Genomic DNA, 27878 nt, shown 5'->3' with positions numbered 1-27878 from the left:
GAGCTGTGAGGAGGTGAACTGTAGCTGTGTGTGTGTGTGTGTCACAGGTGTCTCTGTAAATACAAGTAACTTTACTTCAGATCAATAAAGAATCGATTAACACCAATATATTGATACAATATTGTAAAGATAAACCTGATGAAGTGTCAGAGTGTGAGCTGATGAACTCTGTGTGTGTGTGTGTGTGTGTGTGTGTGTGTGTGTGTCTCAGTGTGTCTCTGTCTCCTCCTCACCCTGACGGGCAGTAATGCAGAGGAAGCACCGGAGCTAACGTCAGCCGTGTGTCTCCAGTGAGCCTCAGATATTAAAGTTATATTGTGAGTGTGTGTGCTGAGCTGGTCCTGGAGCTGCGGGGGATGGTGTCTCCTCCTGAAGCCGGATAATCAGACGCAGAGGCCGGCGGCAGGGACGGCTAGCTGGCTGAAGTTTAGCCCAGGACCGCTGGGTGGGATCTCGGCCTCCGTGCGGGATTTTAACGGGATATTTGTGGACATACATCGGTGGATCGGTACCGGCTGTGGAGCCGCACTGTGCTGGCTGCTGGGTGCGCTCGGTCCTTGATGCCCCGGAGGCCCGGAGGATCTCAGACTGCGGAGCCCCGGAGCAGGGCTCGGATACCCGGGGAAGCAGAGGAGGTAGGTCGGCTGTGGGGGGAAACTACATCTCGTGTCACCGTGTCGCTGTGTGACTCAGGTATATGTCGTAATTACCGGGAATGTGTCGGTAGATAACCAGGCTGCTGTGAGCGGATCCACATGTTAGCTAACATTAGTGTTTTTGTGTTGGAGGAAGGAGCTAGCTGGTGGCTAGCTGTTAGCCTCGGAGCATTCCATTGTCACAGCCCGTTGGTGCTAGCTAAGCTAACAGGCTAACAGCTGTGAGACGGGGACATATTGTGTTATAACCGCGGTGAATCAAACACAGCATCAGACGCGTGAGTCGTCGCTTCGTGTCCGCGTGAGTTATGATCATGAGCTGGATCGTTTAAGCTGTTTTAGACGCGGTGAGTTGTTGTCGTCTCGTTAGCACGCTAATGCTAACAGCGATGCTACCTACAGCAATGGAAAAGCCTCATTTCCCCTGTTAGCATGTTAGCATTAGCTTCTACCTGGTTGCAACACTACAGGGAATCTCAAAATGTCTCCTGGCTCTGTCATTTTGTCTCCACTGAGCCGGGGACATGAGGACGGACCAACCGGGACATCACCTCCCGGTTTATCTCGTTATTTCGGTTAATATAAGCCATAATATTATAACGAGCGCGTGCGTGTGTGGCGTGCACGCGGCTGAGGGTAGGAGGGGTTGGTAGTTTGAAGGCCACACACAGAAACCAGTTTATTGAGTGAGGACACAGGCTGACACGTGTGGTGTCATTTGATAAGGTAAAGTTTATTATTATGGGCTGTTTAAAGTAAAGAACCATCAAAAGGTTTTAATCATTAATGTTCTTCACTTGTTGTGACTGTGTAACAGAGATGAACCTGTATAACAGCTGGGACAGTGGCTCTTACTTGAGTGTAGTGTGGATATAAAGGATAATATATCACAGGGGTGGGAAACAATCCATACAGCTTAGTGTTGTGATGTGTTTTATGCCAAGTATTCATCTTTTTATTCCAAATCATTACCCTTAAATGTTGAATAACAACCCGGGCTGTTATTTGAGACAGGCCTGTAAATACAATCAAATTGTTTATTTAAACCAGTATTAATAATACTTGTATAATAAAAATTAAGCTTCAGATAATATATCAATTACGACGCATTCATTTGATCTGACTGTGACAGACAGAGCATCAGAGCTCCAGCTCCCAGCATACTGACACAACACCACTTTATCCTGTTAAAACAATCCTCACAACTTGGATTAATCTTTATGAAAAAGCCTTTTGATTCTTTTGATCTGACAGACTGAAGGAATATGAAATACTTGCAGGGTAATCAAAGACCGGACACGTCATCTGAGGAACAACCTGCTTTTATACATTCAGATAACTTGTACTATAAAAAATGAACTGCTTGGTAACCACACCAGGCCTCTGATAGAGACAGGCCTTCATTTGTCAAAATGTGTGACCACACCGGGCTGGGAAAGGGACTGGGCGTCTAATGAAGTTTTACAGGAATATTACTAATACACATTAATCTTTAGGGAGCAAACTAGAACAATATTATCAGTTGCTTTTTCAGTCCACTACATATATTTTACTGCTGCAATAGAAGTGTCTGAGGTGAGATGAACAGACTGAAAACTTTGTCTTATTAGATAAAACAGACGTGGGGACATAACTTACAACTGGAAACAAAGGTAATAAATCAAAATACATTTTATAGCAATAATAATATTGTATCATGATAAAATATAAGATCCTGACCAGATGGAACTGGGGTTGATTCAGTAGGAGATTTTTACGGTACAATAACTGAATCAGAAAATATCATGGTTTTACAGTATCCCAGTATGTGTTACTGCACAGTAACTATTGTTATTAACAAGTTTGTTTTTTGATTGAGTGAACGCTTTATTAGAATTGAAACTATTTTTTAATATTAATAAACTCCCTCAGTGGAGGAAAAGAAGTGAGCATGTGCAAGTTAGATTTTCCATCCAGATGCCTTTTTTAATTCTGTATACGTGAGCAAATATAAACCGTCAGTTTTCCTGCTATGGTTTACTTTGACACGAGGGCTGAAGCGATGTACTGCTTATAATCTCCCCTTTATTGTAGTTATTTTTTTAAGAGGCACCTTTTTACGAAATGGTTTCAGGTCTCAGTTAAAGTAATAACACATTTGTTCAATCAACAATAAACCGTCTGTTTTAATTTCTTTAAGGATCATTCTGACTGATGATGATGATGATGGTATAAATTCTGTGATTCTGTGAAACCACAGTATTTTCTGAGGCAGGTATTTTACCATGAAATCTCATATTGTTGCAACCCTAACCTAAACCTGGTGTATCACTGCAGACCTGTGTGTAATGTGACAGTACAGCTGTATCACAGAATATCAAATATAATATGGTACAGTTTATAGTGTGACAGAACGGTCTGGTTCTTGAACTGGTTTCATTCAGACTCAAGAGAACCAGCCTGTATTTGCACTCATGGTGAGAAACACCAGCGATCCAGGATACGATATTATCACGATACTTAAATCACAATACAATATCATTGTGATTTTACATATGTTGCGATATGCTGAGTATTGCTATAAAATATACTGTGATTTATTACATTTCTTCAACAGTAAATTTTGTTACCAAAGGAAAACTTTGAACGTCTGTTTTATTTAATAGAATAAAGTTTTCAGTCCGTTCATCTGACTTTAATCCTTTTTACTGCAGCAGAGTGTAGCCTCTGTCGTGCACTGAAAAAGCAATGACTATTATTCTAGTAGAATACTAAAAGCTGTTTTGTATTTGTAATATTAATAATTTCTGTTATAAAAAAAAAAATCAATACTTGGCGCTGTGTGACGATACGATACTGCCACAAAAATATCGCGATACTGTGGTGTTGATTTTTTTTTTCTCCCACATGTATTCAAATCAAGGATGTGTCATCAACGGAGGGCGTTACACGACAGTAGAAGCAAGATGGCGGATCATACTGACAACCTGTGAGCTTTTGTTCTGATATCACAGATATTTGTTTTTATCCCAAAACAAGCGAGGACCAAACATTAATGAGACACTGCACACTTGATTTCGCCGACCTGTACAATGTGACACGCCCACATGTCGTCAGCGTTCTCACCTCAGGTGAAGGAAAACCTGCTGTTTCTGGTTCCAGTATGAAACCAACTCCTCAGGTTCTGAACCAGTTTAGTTTTGGTTGAAATGCTCTCGATGGTTCAAAAGAAGGTGCAGGAACTGAAACAGAACCGACTCCATGTTGGTGGAAAAGAGGTGTCTGAACTCTGTAAACATCAGACGTCTTTATTATAATATAATAAAGTATACCGTCTTATATTATATAGGCCTACATACTGTACTGTAAACATTATAAATATATCAATAACTTAACGTTTAATACAGTGAAGTTTATCAGCAGCATGGTGCTGTGGTGAGCAGGTGAATAAGAGCACGAGCTGACAGCAGGTACAGCTCTGCTGAGTCACATGACTCAGGTGTCATCAGGTGTTGCAGTGACAGCTGGGAGTGTCAGTCTGCTGAGGGAGCGGCTGCACAGTCAGGAAACAAACCTGGTGACAGTGTCTGGTTTGATCCAGTCGTTGCTCCAATGTGGTGTTGTTGCTGTGTGGTACACAGAGACCTCTCCATTCTGTTGTAGTGTTGTCAAAAATATTGATTTATTGATACGTATTGATTCTGAACGTGAAACGGTTTCAGTTGATTCACCAGAACCAGCGGCTCTGTCTCGACTTGTTCTCGTCTCATTTATCTTTTAGTCAGAGTGCTAAGTTTTAGGCCCTCAGTGTCAAGTTTCTCACTGGTATCACAAATGTGGGAGTGTGAATCACAAGTTTCATCTCGATACTAAGGTCGCACAGATAGACAGGTTTTAAGGCACAATGTGATATGAAAATTAGCGGCTATCATAGTGTCTACATTTACTCATCTACGATATCGTATGAAAGATGTAACTAGACGGAGAAGCTCACCTTCCTTTAGTCATTTTCTAAGGGGAGACTTTTTACACAAACTTCCAACAAAATTGTTTCAAGTTTTAGTGACAGTAAAACATTTCCCTCTCTGTGTTCAGTCCTTTAAGGGTCAGTGTAACTGATAGCAATAATAATTCTGTAATGTCGCAACATCAAAATATTTTCACATTATTTTCACTGTTAATCAATTAATAGTCTTAAATACATCCCACTTTCTCTGAGTTTTGTTCAACCAACAGTCCAAACTGATTCAGTTTACTGTGATTTAAACCAGCCATTAGTTTCATTATTCATTAATCTGCTCATTCTTTTCTTGATTAATCATTTTGTCAGTAACATGTTAGACCATAGTGAAACATATCCTGCTGTGTCTGAGGTGACGTCTGCACATGGTTTATATATCTGACCAACAGTCGAAGAATCCCAGACTGTTCAGTTTATTATCATGTGCCACAACGACAAGCATCAAATTGACAAATCATTGGAGTCATTGTTTCAGCTGCACTCACATCAGAATCAGGATAGTTGCTGATTAATTGATCGGCTAATTGTCAGAGCTCTGAGACAAAGTCATTTTTACTGCAGTTATTCAGTGTTTCACAAGAAAAAAGCAAACATTAGAGAAAAGTTGTTAAAACGCACCAAAATTTTCTGCAACAAAAAATAAATATATTTAATTGTCTTGTAACCCTCCAGATTTAATTCAGGAACCCATGAGGAGAACTGCACCTGATTGGCTTTAATTTTCTGATACTAACATAATGATATTGATGGGTGTATCTGGTATTAATAAGATATATATATATATATATATGTATATATATATGTATATATATATATATATATATATATATATATATATATATATATATATATATATATATATATAAAGTCTTAAAAACAAGTGTTCAGACTTGAGTTTCCCTGAAAGAATCCTGCTGTATATTTCCTGTTTTTCTGTCCGTGTGTGTTACTGTCGCCCAGCGAGCATCGTGCCAAAGTCCATTCAGAAATCTGGTAATTAAATGTGACCTTTATCAGCAGCTACACGCCCAGTAAAAGTGTCTCCAGACATGTTTGTGTCGTCAGTTGTTGTTGTTGTTGTGCGGAGGCAGACAGATGAAGACTTTTATTTGAGTGGCTGAAGTTAATCAGCTGCAGTTAATTAATACTGTCAGCTGGTCAGTTGTCTGTGTTCTGGTTAATGTGCTCTGTGTCAGCTGCTGTCTGCTTGTGATCAGCTGAAGATGGTTTATCAGAGGAGGAAGCATCACTCTGGATTATTTTAACATTTCAAACAAGAAAAACAAGCAGAGCAGTGAGTTATTACACTGAACTGAATGTTGAAATTATTTAGAGACAGTGTCAAACACAAATCAGCTTCACTATAACTCGCAGCATTCACAGACAAACATTTGTCTTTATCTGGACACGTTTTCCCCACAAATACAACATGCTAACGTTATTAGCACAAGCCTATGGCATTTTACATTGTATAAATTAGCCTAGCAGCTAGCAGAGATTTGCTCTGCTCATATTTCAGCCAGGATAAATCACACACAGTGTGTGGAGGCTTTATTGTCTTCACAATTTATTGTTTCTTATCTGTGAAATTAAAGTGTAGCTACATTTCTGTGGAGCTGCACGTCAGGCTACAGCGTAGGGTCTTTGCCTCGATGTGGAGCCCACGCAGTCGGTACGGCGTCGATTCAATGTAGAAGTATAAATTGTGAACACGTTAATGTCTCTATCTAGAGTCAGTGTTTGGTTTGTCCGTTCTGGGCTACTGTAGAAACATGGCGGTGCAACATGGTGATCTCTGTAGACGAGGACCTGCTCCCTGTGGAGATATAAACGCAACCAGAACACAACCATTAGATTAGATTCACACACTGCAGCTTTAATCAATCACCAGTTATTTGCAACTTTTCCTCTTTGTGTATTTCTGTGTCAGATTATTCATCTTCTCACTTTATGTCGTGATACATCAGGTTTTTCTCTGTCTTTAAATACTACAACACCCATGAGCCTCAGCTGCTGCTGCTGTGAAGGAGAAGAAAGAGAATAGGAGTGGGAGTGGATTCAGAGAGTTTCATTGTTAAATTTGAGAGGATAAACACATTGGCGCCCAGTGGCTCAGCAGGTGGAACGGGCGCCGTGTGTACCGAGACTGTGTCCTCGCTACAGCGACCACAGGTTCGATTTCAGCCCGTGGTCCTACACTGCATGTCTCTGCCCCCTTTTACTCTGAGTCTGTCCTGTCTGTTAAAGGCAAAAAGAAAAAACCCACATTGCCATTGTTACTGAATTTGTACCAGAAGTGATGCACAGTTCAAAAGTAAGTTATTTCAGCTGCAGGTTGTGAAGTCAGTGATCTTTACCCTCCACCTGCAGTGAACCACTGACACAGGAAGCGTTCAGTAACACTGCAGTGCTGTGACGTCTCTGCAGTGATGTTTCATCGTTCTATCAAACCTGAGCAGAGTTTCAGTCGTGACTCATTCAGAGGAAATCCAAACATCAGAGTGATGGTGAAGGTGATGATGCATTTAATGACACAGTAACATCCAGGAATGTTGAATCATCCTGAAGCTGAGTGAGTCACCAGACTGCAGCTGCTGCTGGTTCATTACAGAGGAGAAGAATGAATGAATTACAGTTTTAGTTATTTGAACTGTTTATTCATTCAGTTTTTATTCATTGGTAAAAGTTATATACAGTTTGATACCTGAGCAGGTAGAGGACAGTGTACCTGAGCAGGTAGAGGACAATGTACCTGAGCAGGTAGAGGACAGAGTACCTGAGCAGGTAGAGGACAGAGTACCTGAGCAGGTAGAGGACAGAGTACCTGAGCAGGTAGAGGACAGAGTACCTGAGCAGGTAGAGGACAGAGTACCTGAGCAGGTAGAGGACAGAGTACCTGAGCAGGTAGAGGACAATGTACCTGAGCAGGTAGAGGACAGAGTACCTGAGCAGGTAGAGGACAGAGTACCTGAGCAGGTAGAGGACAGAGTACCTGAGCAGGTAGAGGACAGAGTACCTGAGCAGGTAGAGGACAGTGTACCTGAGCAGGTAGAGGACAGAGTACCTGAGCAGGTAGAGGACAGAGTACCTGAGCAGGTAGAGGACAGTGTACCTGAGCAGGTAGAGGACAGAGTACCTGAGCAGGTAGAGGACAGTGTACCTGAGCAGGTAGAGTACAGAATACCTGAGCAGGTAGAGGACAGTGTACCTGAGCAGGTAGAGGACAGTGTACCTGAGCAGGTAGAGTACAGAATACCTGAGCAGGTAGAGGACAGAATACCTGAGCAGGTAGAGGACAGTGTACCTGAGCAGGTAGAGGACAGTGTACCTGAGCAGGTAGAGGACAGTGTACCTGAGCAGGTAGAGTACAGAATACCTGAGCAGGTAGAGGACAGAATACTGAGCAGGTAGAGGACAGTGTACCTGAGCAGGTAGAGGACAGAGTACCTGAGCAGGTAGAGGACAGTGTACCTGAGCAGGTAGAGGACAGAGTACCTGAGCAGGTAGAGGACAGAGTACCTGAGCAGGTAGAGGACAGTGTACCTGAGCAGGTAGAGGACAGAGTACCTGAGCAGGTAGAGGACAGTGTACCTGAGCAGGTAGAGGACAGAGTACCTGAGCAGGTAGAGGACAGAGTACCTGAGCAGGTAGAGGACAGTGTACCTGAGCAGGTAGAGGACAGAGTACCTGAGCAGGTAGAGGACAGTGTACCTGAGCAGGTAGAGTACAGAATACCTGAGCAGGTAGAGGACAGTGTACCTGAGCAGGTAGAGGACAGAGTACCTGAGCAGGTAGAGTACAGAATACCTGAGCAGGTAGAGGACAGTGTACCTGAGCAGGTAGAGGACAGAGTACCTGAGCAGGTAGAGTACAGAATACCTGAGCAGGTAGAGGACAGTGTACCTGAGCAGGTAGAGGACAGAGTACCTGAGCAGGTAGAGTACAGAATACCTGAGCAGGTAGAGGACAGTGTACCTGAGCAGGTAGAGGACAGAGTACCTGAGCAGGTAGAGTACAGTGTACCTGAGCAGGTAGAGGACAGAGTACCTGAGCAGGTAGAGGACAGAGTACCTGAGCAGGTAGAGTACAGTGTACCTGAGCAGGTAGAGGACAGAGTACCTGAGCAGGTAGAGTACAGTGTACCTGAGCAGGTAGAGTACAGTGTACCTGAGCAGGTAGAGTACACAGTACCTGAGCAGGTAGAGGACAGTGTACCTGAGCAGGTAGAGGACAGAATACCTGAGCAGGTAGAGTACAGTGTACCTGAGCAGGTAGAGGACAGAGTACCTGAGCAGGTAGAGGACAGAGTGGTGATACCCAGCCCTGATCATATCTGAGGTTAATTTCTAGTTTATCGGTCTAATATTGCCGTATTGAATTGTTAATGCACCATAACAGCACCGCCTGCAGTGTGTTTGGAGTCTGAAACGTTTGGTCTCCTCAGACTGGAGCTCAGGAGCAGAGGCTCTGATGGTGCAGTGATAAATGATGAACTACACCTGATTAAAACAGTTCACCGGGAGAAATAACAGTGTTTTTGATTTACGTGGAAAGTTGGAGGTCAGATCCAGGTATGACGTCACACCTGAGCTGATTGCACTCCAGGTTAATTCAGTGAACTGAGATGATGTTAGCAACACCATTTCAAACCAGGTTAGCCACCGTTAGCAATATGAACACATTATGTTGTGTATACAAACACATGTTCTGAGACAGACGTTGGACAGGACTGTGTGACCGTTTAGTGAGACACATCTGAGACAGTTACTGTTGATGGGCAGAGCAGCCATATTGGATTTTTACGTCAGGGTTGGTGAGGTTCCTCTGACTTCAGACTTCAGGTGACATAACACCAGTATCATTTTTAATATGATATGAAAAATTCATATCATGATACTCGCAATATTTCCACTTGTTGACACATTGATGTCATACAGTTACCCACGGCAACAACAAGCATGGCTGACAGTGAGATGATGATGGACTCTGTGGCGATTCCAAAAAGAGGAGGAGCTTCAGTAGTGTGGGATAAAGTGTGGCGTCAGCTCAGAGGGAACTCATTCAGCAGCTCCTCTGGCAGCAGCACAGTGATTCTGTCTCCTGACAGCCTGATGACTGGAGATGAGTTATATATATACATATAGGTCCCAGAGGACATTTGTTTAATGTGTGATTAGTTGAACTATTAATATTGTGACAGAATCTGACTCTGACTCTGAGTTACTGTTGTTGTTCGCAAACTAAAGAAATGACATCATCATTTTTATTTAATTTTTACTGAAGATTTGAAGCAAACTGTGAAACTGCATCACTGACTCTGTGGCAGTTTTATCCTCTTAAATTCATAATAGCATTTTTTTTGCTAATTTGTCATCAAGAACATCGTTATCGCAAAGATACCCTGAAATATCACAATATTATTGTAGGGCCATGTCGTCCATGTCTAGTATAAATATACCAAGTGGGTAGAAAACCAGTCAGAGAACTGAAGCAACTGGTTGAGATGGTTAGTGAACCAGTCTGAGTGACTGAAGTTTAACAGGAAGTAAGAACTCTGCATTTTCTAGTTTCAGTAGTTTTTCTGTCAAGTTTGTCAGAAACCAAAAGAACAAACGAGATTAATGGATCACTCACACATCTGTGCTGTGGAGGCATGATGGGAAATGTAGTTTGTAACTGAGTTTGTACACTGGAGATAATGACTCTGTCTGTCTGTCTGTCTGTCCTCCAGGAGTTTGTCTGTCTGTCTGATTGGACCCCGGTGGACCACCAGCCCCTCCCATCATGAACCCGCTGAATCAGATGAAGGCTGGACTGGCCAACAACCCACACAGGTAAATACACACACACACACACACACACACACACACACACACACACCCCTCTGACACTGATCAACCTCACAGTATTGATCTGTTAAATGGTCGTAGTGCATCACTGAGCTGACGCCTCTGTGTGTGTCTGCAGCGAGGGTTCGTACCCCTACGACCCCTCCAGCTGGCAGCAGCCCAACAACCAGCCCACAGGATCCCTCTCCGTGGTAACCACCGTCTGGGGAGTGACCAATCCCTCGGCCAGCCAGGTATGACATCACCAAACAGGAAGTAAAAGAAGAAGACGGAGATTGATTTATAAACCTTTAATGAAGTGGTGTGTAAGAAGCTGTGTGTGTCTCTGTGTCTGTCAGGGTATGGGTGGAGGGGTGATGGGGCCCGGGGCCAACCCAGGAGGGGGGCCCATGATGCAGGGCCCTGGGGGTCCGGGCATGGCCGGTGGTCCCGGAGGCTACATGGGTCAGCAGGGCTACGGAGAGCCCAGCAAAGGCTACATGAACCAGGGCATGTACGGCCGGACGACTGGGGGCTACGCTGGAGGACCAGGAGGCTACACTGGGAGGTGGGTTTGTTTGTTTGTTTGATTGTTTGTTTGTTTTTGTGTGATTTTGTAAATTTTTGTGGGTTTTTTTTTTATGTGTTTTTATTATTATTATTATTTTGTTGTTGTTTTGTTGTTGTTTTTTTGATTTTTGTTTGTGTGTTTCTTTTGTTTTTTTGTGATTTGTTGTTCTTTGGGGAGTTTTTTTGTTGTTTTTTGTGGGTATTTTTAAATATGTTTCTTTTTTTTGTTTATTTTGTTTATGGTGATTTTTTTCCTTTTTAAAATTCTTGTTTTATTTTTTATTATTATATTTGGGTTTTTGTGGTTTATTTTGTTTTGTTTTTTTGTAATTTTCTTTTTTAGGATTGGTGTTTTCTTTTAGTTTTGTGAGTGACAGGTTAAAATAAGTCTGTAAAACTTTATCTAACAGCCTCCTAGTTTGCAATAATTCCTAAAATGAACAGAAGTGGAACTTCTTGAGAAAATTCTTGAGAACATTTTATGCTTCAAACTAAAGGAAGAAACAAAGATAAATTAAATCGAGTTATTTCCAAGTATAAAAAGAGGCTTTTTGTCATTTAAGTTCATCACATGTTAGTAGTAGTAAATTGAGTTCTGTCAGTTTCTCAACATGAAGAATTGTTCTGCTGAGGGACAAAATATCAGAGAGCTTATGATAAATAAAGATACAGAATATTGTTTTGACTGTATGTAGACTAAACTTTATCACAGGCTACTTCTCATAAATAATAAATCAATAATGAAATCAAATAATTTTAGTATTTTCTATCATCATATAAAAACACCACGTCACATTGTTACTGTGCAGAAAATAAAACAAAGTGATTAAAATCTGAAACTGACCCTCCTCTCTCTCCGTCTTCAGTTACCCATCAAACCCCGGCGGCTCCAGAGGTTCAGCTGACTTCACTCAGGCCGCTGCAGCCGCCGCCGTCGCTGCTGCCGCTGCCACGGCAACCGCCACGGCCACGGCAACTGTCGCCGCCATCCAGGAGAAACAAAACCAGGAAATGAACTATGGACAGGTGAGGAGGAGGAGGAGGGAGTTAGTGCTCCCTCTGCTGGAGACTTCAGGTGTCATCGTGGTTATTTTAATTAATCATGTTCCTGCGACCTGACCTGGAGGTCATGTTGGAGCGTCTCTACGTGTAACGACACAGGATCCGTACGTCCACATAAATGAGTCTGATGATGTGAAGTCACTTCCTGTGGTGTGTGGAGGTTTTAAAGCTACAGTCAGGACGATGAAACGTGAAGATAAACGAAGTGTATTCTGGTGATGTCTCACTGACATCACGTCAGTCCGTCCCTCAGTACCGTCTCACTTCCTGTCTGCGTCTCTGCTCCGAGCTCTTTGGTTCCTGCTGATACTGATCAGTATTTTCCCTCAGAACAAACACACAGGAGAGAATAGGTCACCTGTCAGGGACTATTTTCAGCGGCGGATTGATCCACATTTGGTGCTGTAGTGAGTATGTGTAAAAACAGATGATGTAATCGTGTACAGAGTAAACATGTTATTATTTGTTTGTTGTGTCAATCAGATGGGAGGTCCGGCCTACAACAACCAGTTCATGGCCCACTCTGGCCCCCGCGGCCCCCCTGGCATGGCTCCTGGAGGTATGGGCCCCGGGCCTGGACCCACCAGGGGCCCCCCCTCAATGGGCCCCATGTACGGCCCTGGTGGCGGCCCCCAGAGGGTCCCTCAGCACCCAAACTACGGCCCCGGACCACAGCAGGGCCACTTGAGGCCGCCACAGGGCCTCAAACGGCCTTACAACTCTGAGGTGAGGAGATTCAATCCGAGTCCACAGTAATCAGATTAAACCTGGTGTAATCTGATTACATTTAATGGGATTACAGTAGACTCTTATATAGAGAAAAAAATAAATAGAAAGAAATAGAAAAAATGATTTAAAACAAAAGTACCTAATGCAATTTAAAATAATAACAATAAAATAAATAAATAATTCATCATCATTATTATTATTATTATTATTATTATTATGATTATTTCAACATAATTAAAATGATGTAAATTAATATACAAGTCATTTCACATCCTTCCTTTTGTTCCTCAGTCTTTCCCAGGAATGTCTCAGCAGTACGGCGTTCCCGTTGGTCCCAGTGTGAACGTGATGTCAGGTCCTGGTGGCGCTGGTGGTTCAATCCCAGGGTCAGGCGGGGGCAGTCACGGCGGCCCCGGTCCGTACGCCGGCCCCAACATGCAGTATCATCCAGGTGGAGTTAATGTTACTGCAGGGTTAAAAGCTGCTGACTAAACTGCTGTTTTGTTTGGTTCATATCAAAATGTTTTATTGATATGTATATATTGGATTTTTTTTTTTTTTTAGATAAAAAAAAAAACATCCATTAACGTTGATTAATGTGTTTATAATGTGATGGAAGGATTGTTTTGAGTCAAAGGTGAAACAACAAAGATTTGATGGGTTATAGTTTGATTTGACGCCTCGGACACTGTCACTGATGTCATCACCTGTCATTCTGTTAAAGTTCCCTTAGCTTAGCACAAAGACTGGAAGCAGGGGGAAACTGTTAGCCTAGCTTAGCACAAAGACTGGAAGCAGGGGGAAACTGTTAGCCTAGCTTAGCACAAAGACTGGAAGCAGGGGGAAACTGTTAGCCTAGCTTAGCACAAAGACTGGAGGCAGGGGGAAACGGTTAGCCTAGCTTAGCACAAAGACTGGAAGCGGGGGAAACTGTTAGCCTAGCTTAGCACAAAGACTGGAAGCAGGGGGAAACTGTTAGCCTAGCTTAGCACAAAGACTGGAAGCAGGGGGAAACTGTTAGCCTAGCTTAGCACAAAGACTGGAGGCAGAGGGAAACTGTTAGCCTAGCTTAGCACAAAGACTGGAAGCAGGGGGAAACTGTTAGCCTAGCTTAGCACAAAGACTGGAGGCAGGGGGAAACGGTTAGCCTAGCTTAGCACAAAGACTGGAAGCGGGGGAAACTGTTAGCCTAGCTTAGCACAAAGACTGGAAGCAGGGGGAAACTGTTAGCCTAGCTTAGCACAAAGACTGGGAGCAGGGAAACCTTCATCCAGGTTCGGGTGTGTTGGTCAGTGTTTCAGGATCTTTTCTGTCTGTGTACCTGCAGGTCCTGGTGGTCCAGGTCCCGCCCCCCAGCGATCAGGCTCCTCCCCCTCCTATCAGACCCATAAGATGCCCCTCCCACAGTACCCCCCCTCTGGACCCCCCAACTCACAGTACTACAAGGTGAGGAGCTTCAACAGAGCTGGTTACAGTCAGTCAGCATCGGGAGGCTGCTTCCTGTGTGTGTGTGTCTGTGTGTGTCTGTGTGTGTGTGTGTGTGTGTGTGTTGTATATTTGAACATAAACATGTTGTTGTTTGTGTGTTGGTGCAGCAGGAGCAGTTTAACGGTCAGGGTGGAGGTTTGAACGCTCTGACAACAGGGGCCGCCGGTGGAGTCTACAACTCCTTCAACCAGCCGTCTGGGGTGAGTCTGACTCTGTGTGTGTGTGTGTGTGTGTGTGTGTGTGTGAGCAGTTTTCACATCAGATTAAATGACCAATCGTTGCAGCTCTACTTTAATGAGATTAAACTAAGTTTATAAATAAGTTTTAAAATTAGCTCCACGTGAACTGACATTAAGCTCCGCCCACATGTTGATGCATCAATTATTTTCCTGTGTTTTGAGCCTTGAAATCAGCTAATTGATCTCAGAGAGTTTATACATATTATTACTGTAATTCCTGATTCATGGTAATCTATTACATGTCCATGTTACAGAGTGGCAGGCCGTGCTGTGTAGCATGTGTGGATAATGACTCTGATGGCGGTGAACATGAGGTGGAACCACTTACATTAAATCTGTAGACCTGAACTCTCTGACCTCAGTTTGAAAATCACTCTGACGCCATGGGTCCTGATCATGTGATGATGATCTTCACAGTGACACAGTTTATGTAACGTTGTCAGACAGTTTTATAAGAGGCCGTAAAAACAGCTGACTCCTCTCTCTGAGGAAACGTCTCGGGTTTCAGAGGGTTAACACGACTCTTCATGTTCACAGAAACGACCTTTGGATAGATAATGAAAATATTTCCTGCTCCGACGGTTCTGGTGTCTGTAACAGTGACGATAATCATCTTCCTCTTCCTCTTCCTCTTCCTCTCAGCCTGGTCGAGGGTTGCCAGGTTACCCCTCCTCGCCTGTTCCTGGAAACCCGACCCCTCCCATCACCCCCAGCAGCTCCATGGCCCCGCCCTACATGTCGCCCGGCAACAGTGACGTCAAGCCGCCGCCCTCCTCTTTCCTGCCTGACATCAAACCCAACATGGGCGGACTGCCGCCGCCGCCTCCCACAGGTATGAATATACACACATAAACAAACACACAGCAGGTTATTGTCAGAAGAATAATCAGATTAAAGATGATGTCATGTGTTTGGTCGTTACGTCTTCACTTTGTTGTATTTAATATTTAGATATTTTCTGTATCTGTTTTCTGTCTCGCTCTCTGCCGTCAGTCTTCACACATTTTAATCAGTTTGAAAGATGAAATATTAATCTGACTGTATGGTGCACTACATCAGATCTGAGACACAGCCCAGGTGTCTGACCCGTGTCGACTTCCTGTTTACAGGTAACCCCAGCGACGACCTGCGGCTGACCTTCCCGGTGCGTGACGGCGTGGTCCTGGAGCCCTTCAGATTAGAGCACAACCTGGCGGTCAGCAACCACGTCTTCCAGCTGAGAGACTCTGTCTACAAAACACTCATCATGAGGTGAACACACACACACACACACACAGAGGGCCCTGACAAACCAAGCTGACAGTCGGTCGGTCGATGTCAGGCTGTCAGCGCAGTGTGTTCCTGTGAGACTTTGAACACTGGAATATTTTGTGTTTTTGTGCCTCACACACACACATGGTACGAATTGTTCACTCAGTTCACTCTTGTGAAGAAGCATGTGACACGATCACGCTGCTCACTTCACTCGTGCATCTTAATTTGTGCACTTTGTGTCATTGTGTCACCTCCATCACGTCTAATGACATCTTTACATTTACTAACTGTAACTCACTCAAGTCTGGTGTGAACACATGATGATCAATAACTCTGTGTGTGTGTGTGTGTGTGTCAGACCGGATCTGGAGCTCCAGTTTAAGTGTTACCACCACGAAGATCGACAGATGAACACTAACTGGCCCGCCTCCGTCCAGGTACCTCCTCGTCCTCCTCCTCCTCTTCATCTTCTTCTTTTGTCTCAACACTTTATTTCTTTTTTTATTTTTTTGTTTCAGAAATGATGTCTTTATGGAATATATTTTAATGGGATCATTGTTATGAAACTTTTACTTTCTGCTAAAACAGGAAAATAAATCAGAATTAAATAAGAACAATGAAATAATAACACAGTTGTTGAAAACAAACAGAACCAGAATGTTGATGAAATATGATTCACACCTCATTTCCACTTGAAACTGAACAGGAAGTTCAGTCATTCCTCATCATGGGAATCTCTCTGGTATCTGATGTGCCTGTGAAGCTCCTCCCTTCAACTTTTACGGCAGATTTCGGAGAGATCGTATGACAGTGTGCTAGCTTAGTTTAGCTTAGCTTAGCTTAGCTTAGCTTAGCTTAGCTTGATTGTCAGGTGAGTTTGTCTGATTAAATATAACTTGTTTATCTAATTTAACATATTGTGAATCTGAGTAATGTTATTCTGTTAAAATATGGTTATTCATTATAAACAGTCAGACATTCATTTGTATTTTTAATTAAATATTTTCCATATCGTGCCGTGCACCTGGCAGGTCAACATCTTTATTTATTCATGCAGTATTGGTCCTGTTTCTGTCTCGGTTATGTTCAAAGCCAATATTCCACAAGCAGACTAAATAAGCCCCGCCCCCACGGCTGCAGGTAGTTTCTATCAGGTTTCTGTCCATAAAGAAATGACAGAGGCGTCATCTGTATATTTATGGATCTACAGACACCAGTCACAGACGTAAATGGAAACGAGGCGTCACTTTGAAATTCAAGATAAAGACAAATAAACTGGCATCAAACAAACGATGGTGACACAGGTGGTGTCAGATCTGATGAAGAACATTATCCTTTAGTCCCAAAGATAAAAATAATCTCAGGAATCAACTGAAGGTGTTTTTGACACGTTGTAGAGACACTGAGAATCAGAAAATATATCTGACACAAGAAGTGACACTTTCTGGAGGCGGGGTTAATATTAGGTCCATCTGCAGAGCTGTCTTTGTGTTCTGTCTTTATTTACCTCCTCTTATCTCCTCCTGCTCCTCCTGCTCCTCCTCAGGTGAGCGTGAACGCGACTCCTCTCACCATCGAACGAGGCGACAACAAAACTTCCCACAAGCCTTTGTACCTGAAGCAGGTGTGTCAGCCGGGCAGGAACACCATCCAGATCACCGTCACCGCCTGCTGCTGCGTAAGAGCTCTCACACACACACGCATGCATGCACGCACGCACGCACGCACACATCATATCTTATACATACAAAGATGTTCACACGTGGTTATTTTAACATACCTGTCTGTGTCTCTGTGCAGTCTCACCTGTTTGTCCTCCAGCTGGTTCATCGTCCGTCAGTCCGTTCGGTGCTTCAGGGTCTGATGAAGAAGAGGCTGCTGCCTGCCGAGCATTGTGTCACTAAGAGTGAGTTTAATGACTCATTAATTTATCTCACTGTCAGTCAGCATCTTAATAACTCCACCAGCCCTCGGTGTAGGCAGTGCAGGTGAATGCTTAGGGCGCCGTCATCTATAGGGGGAGGGGTTAGGGGAGCCCCCCCACACTCGCCTAGGACACCAGATGTGTTGGGGCGCCACCTGACATCACAGCCTCTGATCAACTAGAATCCACTGAGTTGCCTGTTGTTGATTGATTCTCAAGCTTTTGTAAATATTTCACATTCCTGTATTTGACTCTGATATTTTTCATATTAACTTCAATTATTTCCGTCTGTGTCTCAGTAAAGAGGAACTTCAGCAGCGGTTCGATCCCCGGGACTCCCGGGTTAAACGGAGAGGACGGCGTGGAGCAGACGGCCATCAGAGTGTCGCTGAAATGTCCCATCACTTTCCGCCGCATCCAGCTGCCCGCCAGAGGTCACGACTGCAGACATATACAGGTCAGAGGGCCACAGCCAATCAGGACGCTCCACACTGTGATGTCGGAGCGCCAGCCCCGAATTTACCAGAGACTGTCACATTTTTCTAGAATCAGAAAAAACATTAAAATCAAGAAGCTTTAATAACATAAAGAGTGCACATGAAAAAAACACTGATCGATTACTCTGTCTGTCTGTCTGTCTGACTGTCTGATTGTCTGTCTGTCTGTCTGACCGTCTGACCGTCTGACTGTCTGTCGCAGTGCTTTGATCTGGAGTCGTACCTGCAGCTCAACTGTGAGAGAGGAACATGGAGGTGTCCTGTGTGCAAGTACGTCTCTCTCACACGAACACACTCAGTCAGGGCTGGACCATAAAACGACCTCGACAGGCGGTCGGGGTAAAATTTATGTCGATAACGATGATAAACTTTTGACATTTCCTGATATTAAAAAGACCGAACAGCCTGTCACACATCGGAAATAAACACAACAAGCAGCAGCCAGTCTGTCTGCTGCTTCTCTCTCTGCTCTGATTGGCTGCCTGTCTGCAGGAGGGCGGGGCTACGTGGACAGCAGCGAAGGCAGTGAAACAGACTTTAGGACATATTTTACTGGAGTCAGTGATCACAGAGCTCATGATCCCTCAGAGCAACAAATGTGAGACAGTGTGATCGATTAATCAAACACATGTTGAACATGAGGAACACAAACTTACAGAAATGTGGCGTCTTCGGGTTGTTGTGCTCGCAGTAACTTCCTGTCTCCTCTGAATCCACACCTGGTGTGTTTCACAGCCACAGAGCTCGATATGCTGAGGCTGTTCTCATGAACCGTTCGTACGTTTACTACAAAAAGAACCAAAAATTGGTACATACACAAACCACGTAATCATGAACCAGTCATTCGTGCATAACCTACGTATTTTGGAAAGCTATGATCACATGACCAGTGTGCTGACAGGACTGAAGAGTAAAGCAGGAAGTGGTCTGAGGCAGGATCAGGTGGTGGACGGGTCACAAAGCGCAGGACTTTCCCCAAGAGACTGCGTTCGGAACCGGACTTTGAGTTAATCATTTTTAAGTACATCGTCTCCATGTTTCCTTCCCTAACCTCCGAAACTTTATTTTGCTAACTAACCCACGTAACGTCATTCATGGGGCGCTGATTCATAGGATGTCATACTTACTGTTGTACGAGAATACGTTGTTACGCCAAAGTGCTGAAAGTGAACCGGTGTTATCGTCTAAAGTTTAGAGACTGTTGACAGAAAAGCTACAAACACTGCGTCACATATACCGAGGTCAGACGCACCAAAGCTCAGAGTAAGACGGTCTGCAAGATATTCAGTCAGTCGGTGCCGACCAAGACAGGAAACACACCTGAAAAGGTTCCAGCTCAGCGACCACACCATGAATTTATTATAAGACGAGCTAACATGTATATTATATATGCTGTTCTTCTAGTTTATATTTAAATAAAAATGTTGTAAAGTTAAACTAAAGAATCCTTCAGGCTCCAGTCATTAACAGGGACTCTTCATACTGTCGACATCATCAAGTTATATTTTGGGATAAATATTGATCTTAGTTTTTCCTCATCGTCCAGCCCTACGTTCAGAGTCTTTCTACACAATTCTTATGTCCTTTATAACTTGTAACCGTGTGTGTGTGTGTGTGTGTGTGTGTGTGTGTGCGCACGCAGTAAAACAGCTCTGTTAGAAGGTCTGGAGGTGGATCAGTACATGCTGGGAATCCTCATCTACGTTCAGAAGTAAGAAACTTTATTTCTAACTCCAGACTTTATCTTGATGTGTTCTGATGATCTGAAGCACTTAAACTGTTTGAAGGAGGCTCAGGTGGTGTACTTAGACACTTAGAAATCTCAAAGGTGTGATTTTCAATAGTCAAAAATATAATGCCTCCTCCTCCTCCTCCTCCTAACACACTGATGTAGAGATCATGTGTGGAGGTGATGTGATGTAGTGCACATCATGAGCCAGCAGAGGTCAGTCTCTTCTGGTGGAACAGGAAACTGAGCTGAGAAAGATGGCGACTGTGAGTGGTGGGGATAACGTTACAGGACTAGTCAAGTAGAAATGTGCCACATATGATTTTATCTTAAGACTTCCTCTGTCTGTAAAAGCAGTTTATTTGCCACAAGATTCAACTCAACACATCGTCTCAGCCCGCTGATGGATCGGCTTCTGCTGCGAGTCTAATTTGAAGTAACTTTGCTGCAGAGTGAATCACATCAACGTTACTTTACTGTTGATTTTTATGGGTTTTTTCCAGACATCTTCTGACCTCTGCACTGTTTTAGGTCTCATTTTTACCTGTAATGTTCTTTTTATTCATATATGCAGAGCATTGTTTGAGCAGCCTGAGATCTAACAATGATTTCTCTGATGTGAAGATGACATTAAAAAACTTTAAACTTAATTTATCATGTCTGTAAAGTGTCAGACATTCTTGAAACTTCAAGTGGCGTCGTCATGTCTTGTATTCTCCGATCAACAGTCCCAAACAGGAAGAGATTCAGGTTCATGTGATATAAAACAGATTGTTGGCACAGTTTTGCCTTTAAAATGAATCGTTTTGCTCTTTATGAGTTGAGTTGTAAAATCAAGGTGAAGAGCAGCTCAGTGAGGACGTCCCACTCTGTGAGGACAGTGACCTGGGCGCCTCAGACTGGAACCAGTTTGGAACCAGTTAGTTGGTCCCAGTCAGATAATAAACTGAAACCTGGAGGAAGAAAACGACGCTCAGTTACTGAGGAAACAAACTGTTTGCTTCATGTTTGTGATTGTTGACTTGTCACTTTCTCCTCCTCCTCCTCCTCCTCCTCCTCCTCCTCCCCTCAGCTCCGAGTACGAGGAGATCACCATTGACCCAGTGTGCAGCTGGAAGCCGGTTCCTGTGAAGCCCGACATCCACGTGAAGGAGGAGTCAGACGGCCCCGTGTTGAAGCGCTGCCGGACGCTCAGCCCGAGTCACATGGTCCTGCCCAGCGTCATGGAGATGATCGCATCACTAGGCCCCGCCCCCACCTCGGCCACCACCTCCTCCTCCTCCCCAATGCCCTACCCTCCCGTACCTGCAGGGGGCAGCAATAACAGCAACACACCGGACTACCCCGGCCCAGGTACGCAGGGTGGAGGGAGCCACAGCCATTAAAGTTTACACTTTATATCTGATAGAAGAAGACATGAGGTCACACACTGTTTGTCTGACATGTTTTTATACAGTGTGTTTTATTCAGTGTGTTTTATTCAGTGTGTTTTATTCAGTGTTCATCTGAGAATGATTTTATAAATCTGCAGCGCTGAAGCAGAAAAACATCTGTTGGTCAAATAGATAAAAACACAGAACACATAAAGTGATAAAAAGACGAAAAGTTAATGAAACACAAATAAATAAAGGTTGTAACGTCTTTTATTATTATTATTATTATTATTAACAAATTTAAAATGTCTCTTTGATAATAATTTATCTTGATACTTTATCAGTGTGTCGTTGTTGTTATTTGCTGGTGTTCAGGTTGTTTCCTGTCACAGTGTTTAATGGATTTAAAGAAAGACTTTACAGGAACGTAAACAACAACAACAACAACAACAAGTCGTCCGTCCATTACTCTCCACTGAATGATTGATTATCGGGCGTGTCCATCAGTAATCAGTGAGGTCATCTTCCTGTTGACGGAGGAGCTGATGAATCTTTAATGAGCTCATGTCTCTGTTGAAGGTTCAAATAATCTTTATTGATACAAACCATCGATCGATCAGGATCAAACTCTGAATGGATCAATCAGAGGACTGATGACTGTATCTGATCAGGTGTATTGATCCGTGTGTCCTCAGCTCCGTCCTACCCCAGCAGTCAGTCTGCAGGCTTCTCAGACTTCAGTGGTCCTGGTACTCCTGGTGTGGGGGGGGACTTCTCCTCCCCCGGCCCCCCCCCCCCTCTCCTACCAGTCTGAGCTCTCCAGCGCCCTCCTCACCCCCGACAAACCCCCGCCTCACCCGCTGGCTGGACAGGTACAGTGACATCATCACCTTCATCTTCATCATCGTCATGTTTTATTGGTTCAGAACAGAAGGTTCACCAGTTCTCCTCCTCTACCTCCTTTCTGTTCGTTCTGTCTTTCCTTGTCTCCTCTCCTTCCTCTTCCCTTCCTCTCCACTCTCCCTCCTTTCCATCCTCCTCCTCTTTTCTTTCTCTCATTTCCCTCCTTTCCTATTTCCCTTTGTCCTTCCTCTCCTCTTTACTTTCTTCCTTCCTTCCTCTCCTCCTTTCCTTCTCTCTTCTTCTTCCCTCCACTCCTACCTTCCTACCTCTCCTCTCCAATTTTCTTCCTCTCTTCCCTTTCTTCTTCTTTCTCTCCTCCTTTCCTTCCCTCCTCTCCTCTTTCTTTCTGTCCTCTCCTCCTTCCTTTGTTCCTTCCACTCCTCCTTCCTTCCTCTGATCCTTTCCTTCTGACCTTCCTCTCCTCTCCTCCTTCCTTCCTGCTCTCTTTTTCTTGCTTCCTCTTCAATATCCTTCTTCTCTTCCCTTTTGTCCCTCCTCTTCTTTTTAACTTCATCTCTCTCCTCCTTCCTTTCTTTCCTTCCTTTGTCCCTTCACTCCTCTTTCCTTCCTTCCATCCTCCCTCTCCTACCTTCCTTCTGACCTTCCTTTCCTTCCTTCCGTCCTCTCTCCTCTCTCAGATGTCAGTCTCGGGCCGTCTGGACTCCACTTCCCATGGTGCTCCTCTCTCCCAGCAGCAGTCGCAGGGTCTCCACGGCAACTCCCAAATGGGGAGCGGCAACCAGATGATGCAGCGTAGCAACCAGAATCCCCGTCTCCAAGGCGACAGCTCCTTCACTCTCGGGGGGTCGTCGGAGGTTCCTGAACCTTCTCTGGACGTGAGTACAAACCAGTAATTAGACCTCACGTTACACTGCTGCATCATGGGTAATTTGAGTTTGACTGGTGTTTTAAACTGGTTCCACTGGTTCTGTGTCTCCATCGTCTCTTCTCTGTGTGTTGCTGCAGTTGCTCCCGGAGTTGACCAACCCGGACGAGTTGCTGTCGTACCTCGGACCTCCGGACCTCCCAAACAACAACAACGACGACCTGCTGTCGCTGTTTGAGAACAACTGAACACACACACACACACACACATATACACACACACACACACATATACACACATACACACACACAGAACTTTACTGTAACATACAAACTCTTTCTCTCCTCGCCCGCCAACACGAGTGGCGGTCCAACATGGCCGCCGCCGTCTGCACAGGATGGAGTGGACGATATGAAAAAAAAATCATCTTTTAAATATGAAAACTCTTTGATGTGTGACGATGATGATGGTAACTTTATTTTATTGTTTTTTATCTTTTAAACTGTATTTTGATGCTTCATCCTTCATTCCCTGTTGGAGCCGACGGCCGCGCTGCTCACAGGAAGCTGCAGGCGATTTAAAGATGGCGACGACCACGCGGCTGCCGTGACGACAGCTGACTGTGACGTGTGGTCGATTAAATCCAGAATGTTTCTGGTCCAAATGAGTTTGAAACGACGAGCTTTAAGGAGCGTCTGTTCTCACAGACAGGATGTGAAGGTTAACGCCGTTTACACTCAGCCACGGCGCCTCAGGGAGCATCAGCGCTCCTCCTGTGATGAGTTTATTTCCCAGGATTCAAAGTTTTAAACAGAACTGCAGATGATTCATCAGAAGGTGACATTTTGCTCTGATCCTCTGATGTTGTTCACGCGTGAGGTCACATGGTCACAGTCGGTCCCTCCAGGAGGTCGTGATCACAGTTTCAGCCAATCGCTGTGAATTCTGAGCGACTTAATTTTGTCCGATCACCGGAACTCAACTGCAGATTTGACTCTTTAAAACAGGTCAAATCTGATTTTATTGCAGAGCTGCGTGCAGCGTATTGATTCACTCAGCCCGTCAGTGACAGAGCTAACTGTTAGCATCACAAAGCTAACGTTACCAAACAGTTATTAACGTGTTTAAAGACAGAGTCGAGCTTGACCTCACAATTTTTAGTGCAAAACACGCCCATAAACATCACAACATCCCAGCTGCCACCAGACATCAATATAAAATTAGAGAGGCGTTGGACTCTAACGTCGCACAGATCTTGAAAACGTTCATATTTCACGTTGCGTGGATGTTAACAATATGATGTTTTGTTCTCAGCACCTCAGCATCTCAGTTATTCTACGCCTGGACATCGTCGGCAGGAGACGTTTGGAAGACGTTGGATTTTGGTTACATAACAAGACCTGAAACCAACGAAATATCAACGTCATCTGCTGTTAGTATTCTATGTCAAACTGATGTTGGAAGCAGACGTCATCCTGACCTTGAACTTTGGTCACGTGACGTAACAACCTAAATTTAACCAAATATCAGCATCTGATGGCGGCAGCGCGGATGCTTCACAATTTTTATTTTGTTTTAGAAAAGCTGACAAATGAGACAGGCCGCAACAATCCTAAAAACAGCTCACAGAATCCTGGAGGGACCGAAGTATATGTTAGTAGAACAACAGTTCATCTGTTTTAAATCATCTGATCAGTTTCAGGACGTCTGATTGGTTCAGTCACAGCGTCAGGAAGGAAATCATCACGTTTCAGTGTTTCTAGATCTTGTGTTCACTCTAAAACTAAAATGTTCGGACTGCTGACAGAAAAATAACCAGCAACTATTTAGCCTCTGAAATTAAACAAAGTTTCCCAGAGTTCACTGTGACATGTTCAGAAGTCTCGTTCTGTCCGAGCGACGGTCCAAAACTCAAAGTGACTAAACAGAAAATCTGAGACGTTGAAATCAGAAAATGTTGATTTGTCTTTTCACTGTTTTTGATTAAAAAAAAAAAGGAGTTCAGTGTTTCACCTCAGTGTCGTCCACGTTACTGTCAAACTGCTCTCACCACACTCCTGATGAAGAAGAGGTTTTCTCCTTGGAATATTTTGTTAGGAAGTTTGTTTAAGTTCACATCTCAGAGTTTCTGTCTCTTTGGCTGCTCCTTCAGTGAGCAGCTCATGGTGCGTTTCTGAATGTCACTTCCCAGATATCCAAACAGTGTCACTCGTGTGACGTCAGTTTGTACGAGTTTTTGAAGTTTCATCTGCAGTTGTCGCTCTTTTCTGTGTTTGTTCGACCACAGTAACCATCGACTTGCAGCAGAGAACCCTGACGTTGCCAACTGTCATCGTGTAACAAGAAAAGCTTCTCGTACAGTGTTGAAAGATTCTCAGACATCCAGGTCAGGGAAGTTCTCAGTGCTTCATCGTAGGCAGCCGGACGTGTTTGAGTTTCTTGAAGACGTTTTATCTCTGAGCCATGAGATGGTTGAGAGGTGAAACCTACGATACAGCATTCAGAACTCCTCATGCAGACTCACCCTGCCGCCGTCCCTCCCTGCAGAGCAGCAGGCCGACATGTTTAGACGCAGCGTGTTAAAACCAAGACAGATCCGATCAGACGTGACCAGACGGACGACGAATCACAGTGAAATCTGAGTATGTGAGTCGGTACAAGACGAGCTGCTCTGACGCTTTGATGAACACGATGTGAACGATGTGACCGTCACGCTCACACACAACTCACAAAGGAACATCAGGACGTTCCTTTAAAGTCGCTGAGTGTGTTCTCACGCGTGTACCAACACCCTGCTGTGATCAGTTTCATCTCTGACACAAACTGATCCTGCGCCTCGTGAACACCTGATCCAGGTTTCTGATCTTTCATTCATTTACAATGACGACATTAATCAGCGTCACTGTGAGCGTGCCTGTGTTCACCAGCTGAGGTGAGACGCTCTGACACACGAGCACAGTCCATCCTCTGTTCATGAGGCCGTGCAGACATGAAGCGTCAGACAGAGCAGCAGGAAGACGTCAGCAGTCACGACGGATCTTTGTAAATGCTAAAAGAAGCAGTGAGACGTCAGTGAATCAGAGATTTGAGACGACAAACACGAGCTCAGAGCTGCTGGATCAGAAACCTGGATCCTGTCACATGATCCTGACGATCACAGAGACGTGAAGACGTACGTTTCCTCATGTTTCATTGAAACATCACGTCCTGAATGTGATCACACACACACACCACACTACAGGTGCAGTCTGAAGGTTCACAGCTTGGATCTGATCAGTTTGATCTGTGACAGGTCGTCTGTTCACAGATTAACATTTCCAACATGGCCGCTGTCAGAGGATCTGTACAAACGGTCGCCAGCCGGTTTTAATGTCACTGCTCACAGAGTGAGGCCGGACGCTCGCAGAGGAACAACTTACTGAGGAGTTTATTTGTAGAACAGCAGATTTAAAATGTTTCACACACGAGACACAAAGACGTTAAAACAAAGTTTAAATCTCTATAAAAAGACAGAAATAAACTTTAAACAAAGTCAGAGAGAAACGAACATGTTGAGTTTCACTGAACGTGTGGCTGAGTGTAAACGCACCGCGAATCAAAGCACATCTGGATTTTATCAAAGCTACGGAGGCTCGTTTGTGCCAAAGTGATGGAAACACAGATCCTGTTGGTCACTGTGATGAGAAACCTTCTAAAGATAATGAGTTACTAACTCAAAAAATACTACTATACTATATATGCATCTCATAATAAGAAACTTTATCAACATAATTACATATTTAAAAATAAAGACTTGTCTAGAAATAATGAGTCAGTAAAATTACTCAAAGTAAGTTTTCTCAAATGAATGAAAAACGTCCTTAAAATAATGATTTAGTTTCTTATTTTGAGATATTTTCTCAAGATAATCAGAAACTTTCTCAAAGTTATGAAGAATTTTTTTTTGATAATAAGTATCCAAAAATTATGAGTTTTTGTCATCATAATAAGTTGGTGTCTAAAATGATTTAGTGTCTCAAAATAACAAAGTTTCTCAAATTAATGAGAAACTTTCCTAAAATATAGATGTAGTTTATTATTTTGAATTCTTTTTTGCAAGACAAATAGAAACTTTCTCAAAATAATGGGGACGTTTGTTTTTTTTTGTGATAATGAATTATTATCTCTGAAACAAAGCTCTTAAAATAAAAATGTTAGGATCTTTATTTAAAGATATGAACTCATTATTTTGACAAAGTTTCTCGTTATGATGATAAACAGGATTTTTGTTGTTTGAATGGGCCTCTGTACATTTGAGACACCTGATGTGAAGGTCACTCGACACATGACAGACGTGTTTGTAATGTTATGAGACTTTAATGTTAAACTCTGGAGCTTTGGACGGTCGCCGCCATCGTCATCGTCTGCATTCGAGCCCTCAGTGAGGTTTAACTCAGTGCCACAGATGACGATGACGACGACCGACTCCAGGGAGCTGCGACATGAAGAACAGGAGAAGAAGACGTGTGCTGACATCACAGAGCTCCATCGACACCAGTTTGTACATGTGATAATTACAGAGGGTTCATCTTCATCCTCGTTATCCTCCTCATTACTCTGTATGTTGTAAAGTGACTAGAGTCCAGACAGTCGTGGTGTCTCCGTGTCCCGGTGAGTCTGCTGGCATCAATAAATCTGTACATGATCACACTGTGTCAATCAGTAATGATGCTAATAACAACAACAACAACAACAACAACAATAATAATAATAATAATAATAATAACCTTTGTAATTTAATAAACACACACTGGAAAGACA

General features: G+C 43.6%; 1 pseudogene across 1 annotated transcript; it reads left to right on the top strand.

Annotated features, from left to right (window-relative positions):
* The first annotated feature begins 168 nt into the window (after positions 1–168).
* Positions 169–27878, top strand: LOC117252939 (zinc finger MIZ domain-containing protein 2-like; annotated as a pseudogene). The gene is made up of 21 exons (XR_013492103.1): positions 169–635; positions 10388–10490; positions 10624–10738; positions 10844–11052; positions 11921–12080; positions 12600–12842; positions 13137–13296; positions 14173–14291; positions 14441–14533; positions 15215–15404; positions 15682–15823; positions 16185–16263; positions 17373–17504; positions 17627–17732; positions 18050–18207; positions 18450–18517; positions 19890–19958; positions 21049–21329; positions 22045–22221; positions 22891–23088; positions 23219–27878. The product of XR_013492103.1 is annotated as a zinc finger MIZ domain-containing protein 2-like (transcript).

This window comes from Epinephelus lanceolatus, chromosome 9 (genome assembly GCF_041903045.1).
Source record: "Epinephelus lanceolatus isolate andai-2023 chromosome 9, ASM4190304v1, whole genome shotgun sequence".
NCBI classification, from domain to species: domain Eukaryota; kingdom Metazoa; phylum Chordata; class Actinopteri; order Perciformes; family Serranidae; genus Epinephelus; species Epinephelus lanceolatus.
This window is presented reverse-complemented; position numbering and strand designations above follow the sequence as displayed.